This window comes from Stegostoma tigrinum, chromosome 38, assembly GCF_030684315.1.
Source record: "Stegostoma tigrinum isolate sSteTig4 chromosome 38, sSteTig4.hap1, whole genome shotgun sequence".
Classification (NCBI taxonomy): Eukaryota; Metazoa; Chordata; class Chondrichthyes; order Orectolobiformes; family Stegostomatidae; genus Stegostoma; species Stegostoma tigrinum.
In genome coordinates this window covers 22,081,524-22,088,540 of record NC_081391.1, presented here as the reverse complement: position 1 = coordinate 22,088,540, position 7,017 = coordinate 22,081,524, and positions in this window count along the sequence as shown.

The window sequence follows — 7,017 nt, the reverse complement described above, 5'->3', positions numbered from 1 at the left end:
TGGCTCAGGCCATGACCACGTCCTTGTCTCTGCCTCCCTCCTCACTTAGTGGCTTGTTAGAAGCGGGCCATCTGCACGGTCTTGGGTCCCTATCTTTGTGACTCCTTCTTTTTGTGCTCTCATTGTTATTAACATCAGGGGATGAGCAAAGACTAGACATTACTTCACCCAGTGTAAAGACTTTTGCTTCCTGTTAACCTGAGGGGGCTTGGTCGTGACTAGGGAGGGGGTAGTTTGGCAGGGAATTGGGGGTTGGCTGGATGGTGAGTGGAAAGAGGGCAAGGTTTTTTGTAGTGACTGGTGGGATGTGGGGGTGGTAGATAATGAGCCCTGTGTGTGTGTGTGGGGGGGGGGGGGGGGGGGCGGTGGTGGTTTGCGACTGAAGAAGCAACTCTAGATTTCTCTCATGAGTTGTCACTGGCTCTACAGGGTTTATCCTAATCCCTGTTCTCAGCCAACAAGCTGCATTCTGTCTTTGCAAATGCAAACAGATGATTCTAGTTGAGTTAACTTGGGGGTGGAGGAGAATAAAAGTATAGAATTTTACCCAAACATTTGACCACATCTGCATCCTTGTTGGTCACGGCTGAGGTCTCCCTCCTGGTTACTGGTGGTTTCTCAACTTGTTCAGGGCTATTGTAGTTACTAACAAACAGAGCTGGCTCTGGATGATGAAGTAATGAGCTGTTTCATGGTGGGAGTCCTGAGGAAGATTTTGAGCAGAAATAAGGTGTGTTTTTCTGGGGTGTGGGGAAATTGTGAACAGAAATGTAGCAATACTTCACTTGTGCCACTAGAGGTCAGTTGTAGAGCAACTCCATTGATACCCATTCTCAAAGAACAAAGAAAATTACAGCACAGGAACAGGCCCTTCGGCCCTCCAAGCCAACTTCCCTATTTTTTTTGGAATTGTAATGTGGCCCTGCAATATACAGTGCAGAAATGGGCCATTCAGCCCATCTGGTCCATGATAGCACTTATGATTTTTGTGTGGACCCCTCGTTTCATCCCACAAGCTCCTTCAGTTCTGTTCTTGCTCATATAATTTCCCCTTCAGTTTATCCAAAAATTATTTCAAATACTCCTTGTGCTAGCGAGTTCCACATTGAGTTGGAGGTTTTTCCTGAATTCCCAAGATGGATTTGTTTATGACTGTCTGTCTCTTATTTATCAAGTCTAGTTTTGAATTTGCCACTACGGGGGAGAATCCTTGTTAACTTGTATCAAGCCCCCTCATAATCTTGACGACCTCTCTGAGGCTCTTGTCTAATGCAACAGCCAGGAGGAAAAGAGAGGCTGCTTTGTATAAAGTTCTGATTTAAATTAATGTTATATTGTTGGCCTGTATTTACAAATAAACAGAACGATTAATGCTTGGCCTGTGGAATTTTTTTGAGCACTTACACTTTATGCAGAAACAAGTCTCTCTAAATGTGAAAATGGAAGGTTTCTGCTCATCTCAGAAGCTCCTTCCTGCCTGGGTGTATGCTACGAGGATCATACAGTGCATGTTGACTGTCTTTTTGACCCTTTTTTGTGATTGCAGTGGGAGGTTCTGTTGTGTCCTATGGGCCTACACCTTTTTTCTTTCCTATCACTTTGTACAGTGAGCTCCAAGTGGTCATTGCAGGCATAGTGTAGGTGGGGAGTAATGTTTGAGAGATTGGAGATAGTAGCTGTGTAGTCTTTTATTCATTACAGGGGATGTGAATTTCAGCGGCTGTGTCAGCATTTATTGCCCATCTCCCAACTTGAAGGCAGTGATGAGCTGTTGCCTTGAACTGGTGTTGTGGGTAGATACACCACACCTCTCCCCCCCCCCCCCCCCCCAAAAAAAAACAATTTGAAGGCTGTTGAGAGAAGGAATTCCAAGATTTTTGACCCAGCCGCAATCTAGGAACAGTGATTATACTCACTAGGATAGTGAGTGGCTTTGGGGGGGACGCTGCTTGGACCTGTGAATAGGGAAAGCTCTAAACACATTAACTACATCATCCAACGTCATCAAAAAGGTTTCAATACGAACTTGGTTGGACTGTACCCAAGAGTGCTGTTTGCAATTTTCAGTTCATTTCTCAAGGATACTTTTGTGGGGGGGGGGGGGGGGGGGGGGAGTGCGATGCAAGTTCCCCTGGCCTTGACACCAGAAAGCTGGGACTATTAACGAGATTTTTTTGGGGGAAAATTGGGCCTGTATTTGCTAGAGATTGGATGAAGGACAGGTGATCTCACTCTTCCAAAATTCATGAAATCCTTAAAGGGAGAGATGGAGTAGATGCAGGCAAGATATTAAGGCACTTGAGCAGCGACATGCTGAAACCTGGCAAACAGATGTCTACAAACTGGTGGGGCAGGAGTGAAGCTGCTACTTAAGGAGCGACTCTATAATAAAACCTTCTTCACCGCCCTGTTTACATGTGACTCTACCTTCCAGGAACAATGAATCTACACCACAAACTCTCTTTGTTCAGCAGCACTCCCCAGGACTCTACATTTAAGTGTGTAAGTCCCGCCCTGATTTGCCTTACCAAAATGCAGCACCTCACAGTTGTCTAAATTAAGCTCTCTCTGCCACTCCTTGGCCTAATCAAAGTCCCATTGTACTCTGACACAGCCTTCTTCACTATCCAACGCACCTGCAATTTTGGTGTCATCTGCAAAGTTACCAACCATTCCTCCTATATTCACATCCAAATCATTTATATAAATGACAAAAAACAGTGGACCCAGCAGTGATCCTTGTGGCACACTGCTGGACATAGGCCTCCAGGCTGAAAAACAACCCCCCATTATCACCCTCTGCCTCCTACATTCAAGCCAATTTGGTATCCATAGGGCTACCTCTCCCTGGATTTGGTGTGACCTAACTTTGCTATCTGTCTACCATGCGGAATCTTGTCGAACACCTTGCTGAAGTCCCTATTGACCATGCCCTCATCAACATCCTTTGTCACTTCTTCAAAAGACTCAGTAAAGTTAATGAGCCATGATTTCCATCTCATTCTTCTAGATTCTAATGAATACAGGCCCAACCTGCTCAACTTTTCCTCATAGAAATTCCCCTCCTTGTCCAGGATCAAACAAGTGAATGTTTTCTGTACTGCCTTCAATGCCTGCCTAAGCTTCCTTAGACACGAGGACCGAAACTGTTCACGGTATTCCAAGTGTGGTCTGACTAGTACCTCGCATAGTTTCAGCAAGATCTCCCTATTTTTGTACTCCATTTCCTTTGAATTAAACAGTGGGAGTCACAGTTGATGCAATAATGAACATTGGACATGGACTCTCCAATCACAAGAAATGATGGCAGACCAGCTGTTGTGACCAAGTCTTGTCATTTCATGGTCTGAGGTACGGCCATCGTGGAGGAAGTAAAGTAAATGCTAACAGACTGGACTGAGAGAGGCTAACTGTGCAACACCAGAAATAGAGCCCTGAGATTGAACTGAATGGTGCTGGCAAGGTTAAATTTATGACAGACAGACAAGAAAGAGAGAGACATGTTAGATAGACAATTGATTTATTGAGAAATCATCATGCTAGACAATGCCAAGTTGTGACGATCATACAACTAAACAAGTAATTGTAATTCATTACATGGTTGCGAACAATCATTACAAAATAAAAATGCAATTGAAAATAATTGCACAATTATATTCATTAGAGTGCTCAACTCATTACAAAACATTGGAAAATGCAAATCTTCTTAATTTATGTAATAGAAATAAAAAGTTTCCTGCATTTTATATTGAATTCCGTAATTCATATATTGCCAGGTTGAATTCATTTAATTTTATACATATATAGATCAACACATAATGTTTTACAATCTCGGAATGACTCAAAGCCAATGAAATGCCCTTGAACTTAAGGCACTGTGTCATGTAGGAAATACAGCAGCTAATTTCTGCGCAGCCGGCTCCCACAAACAGCAACCTCATCTGGGTAAGATCTTCTGTTGATTCAGAGATAATTATGCAACCGAGGAAAGCAGGGAGAACTCCTGCCATGTCCTCGGCTAAAATAGCAGCTAGGGGAGCTATTACTTCCACTTGAAGAGTTTGATAGCCTCGCGTGTGAGACACAGCAGGTAAAAACATGGCAACTGTTTCAGGTTTGCACAGGCAGTGCCAGTGGAGAACAATGTCGCTGCCTCTGTATCGGGGCCCAAACGAACAACCCGCTGACTCAGGTAGAAGTGCGAAGCACTGAGCGACAGCTGACATCTGTGAGTTTTGTGACAGGCTGGAGCAAAGCAGCTGATAGACCAAAACACCCTGCGGAGCTTCTGAGCAGGAGGTCAAGTCAATAGCTGACAAGCTGGAAGGAAGATTTTGGAGAACGGGTTTCTCAGCTTCCCTTGCTCCTGACACCTCTTGCTAGCCGACCCTGCCAGACACAATGATTCCTTATCATCAGGGCTAGCTGCAGTTTGAAACAGTGCTGCCGCTGAGGTCAGTTGCAGCATTAGGGTTAGCCAGACATCCTTCACGTGCATTCAAAAATGTAATGTTGACTGTAGGTCTATTACTTTGGGATTGCGCACACAAACAAACATGCTATTCTTACCATAATAACCAAGTGTGGAGCTGGATGAACACAGCAGGCCAAGCAGCGTCTTAGGAGCACAAAAGCTGACGTTTCGGGCCTAGACCCTTTCTGATGAAGGGTCTAGGCCTGAAACGTCAGCTCTTGTCCTCCTCAGACGCTGCTTGGCCTGCTCTGTTCATCCAGCTCCACATTTTGTTATCTCGGATTCTCCAGTATCTGCAGTTCCCATTATCTCTGCTATTCTTACCAGTGAGCCATTCTCCACTCGAGCGTAGAAATTTGAAAGACGATCTGATGGGGATGTTTTATGGTGTTTCAAAGATTGGTAATGGGGTTGAAGGGAAATGATCTGCTCTGGGAGGTGTTCAGGACAAGGGAGCAGCACCTTAAAGTTACAGCAACACCATTCAGGGGCAATGGCAAACACCTCTTCATACAACAAGGTGCTGCAAATCTGCAACTCCCTCTCCCAGAAATAAACTATTCAGCTTGGGAAAACAGTGGGAGTCATAAAATCATTTGGAATAGGAGCTGGAGAAAGCCATTCGGTCCATTGAGCCTGCTTTCCCATTCAATAAGATCATGGCTGTTCAGTTCTGAAGAAGCTTCTCTGGACTCAAAACACTGACTCTGTTTCTCTCTCCACAGATGCTGCAATAAGTTTCTCCATCAATTTCTGTTCCTGTTTAAGATTGTGGCTGATCTGATTGTGACTTTAACTCCACTTAACTATCTGCCCTCCATCACCTTTCACTCACTCTCTTGTCAACTAAAAAGTCTGTCCAATCAAACTGGAACATATTCAATGACCCAGCTCTCTCAAGTGCCACCATCTCTGCGGATGAGAATTCCCTGGGCTAATGGCAATCTGAGAGAAGAAATTCCTTCTCATCTCCACCTCAAACTGGAGACTCCTCATTCTGAATCTGTGCCTCCCTAGTTCTAGATTCCTCCACAAGGGGCACATCCTCCTGGCATCCACCCTCTCCTGCCCTCTCAGAATCTTATAGGTTTCAATAAGGTCATTACTCATTCTAAACTCCAATAAGCACAGGCACAATCTACTTAAACTTTCCTGAAAAGACAAACTCTCCAACCTGGGAATCAGTTCATTCAACATTCTCTGGACTGCTTCCAATGCAATATATCTCAAGGAGATCAAAAATGTATGCAGTACTCTAGTTGTGCTCTTGCCAACATCCTGCACAGTTGTAACAAGACTTTCCTACTTTAATATTACAGCCACTCTTGCAATAAAGGCCCATATCCCATTTACCTTTCACATTAGGGTGGCACGGTGTCTCGCTGGTTAGCACTGCTGCCTCACAGCACCAGGGACACAGCATCTGTGAAGAGAGAAACAGAGTCAGTGTTTGGAATTCAGTGAATCTTCTTCAGAACTGAACAGCCATGATCTTATTGAATGGGAAAGCAGGCTCAATGGACCAAATGGCTTTCTCCAGCTTCTATTCCAAATGATCTCATGACTCCCACTGTTTTCCCAAGCTGAATAGTTTATTTCTGGGAGAGGGAGTTGCAGATTTGCAGCACCTTGTTGTATGAAGAGGTGTTTGCCATCGTCTCCGAATGGTGTTGCTCTAACTTTAAGGTGCTGCTCCCCTTGTCCTGAACATCTCCCAGAGCAGATTGTTTCCCTTCCACTCTTGGGTGACTGTCTGTGTGGAATTTGCACGTTCTCCCCATGTCTGTGTGCATTCCCTTCCACATTCCAAAAATGTGCAGGCTAGGAGGATTGGCCATGCTAAATTGCCCTGTAGTGTCCAAGGATATGTAGGCTAGCTGGATTAGCCATGGGAAATGCAGGGTTATTGGGCAGTTGGGGGATGCTCTTTGGAAGGCCAGTGTGGACTTGATGGGCTGAATGGCCTACTTCCACAGTGTGGTCATTCTGTGATTATTTTTTGTAACTGCATGCTAACATTTTGTGATTTCGATACAAGGACACCCAGCTTCCTCTGCATTTTCCAGTCTCTCTCTATTTAAATAATATTCTACATTGCTATTCTTCCAGCCAAAATGGATAGGTAATGTAACATTTTCCTGCATTATATTCCATATGACAAACTTCTGCCCATTAAGTTAACCAGTGTATATCCATTTGTAGACTTTTTGTACCATCCTCTCATCTTAAAGTCCAGCTGTCTATACATCATCTGTAAATTTGGTTACAATATATTTAGTCCATTGAAAATGTCAAAACTCGGACTAATCGATTTTTGTTAAGCTATTATGGAGTGTTAGTGGGTAGATGGAGTTAAGAAACCATGATCTAATTGAATCGTGGAACAGGATTGAGGAGATGAACAGCTATTTCTTATGCTTGTGAAACAGCACATCTAAATAAGTCCTGCAGCTAGATTCAAATGTTCTTAAGAACCACTACTTATAACTTGGCATCGCAAGCTAACATGTTGGTGAGCTAATGGGGCATTCCTCTCAACTATG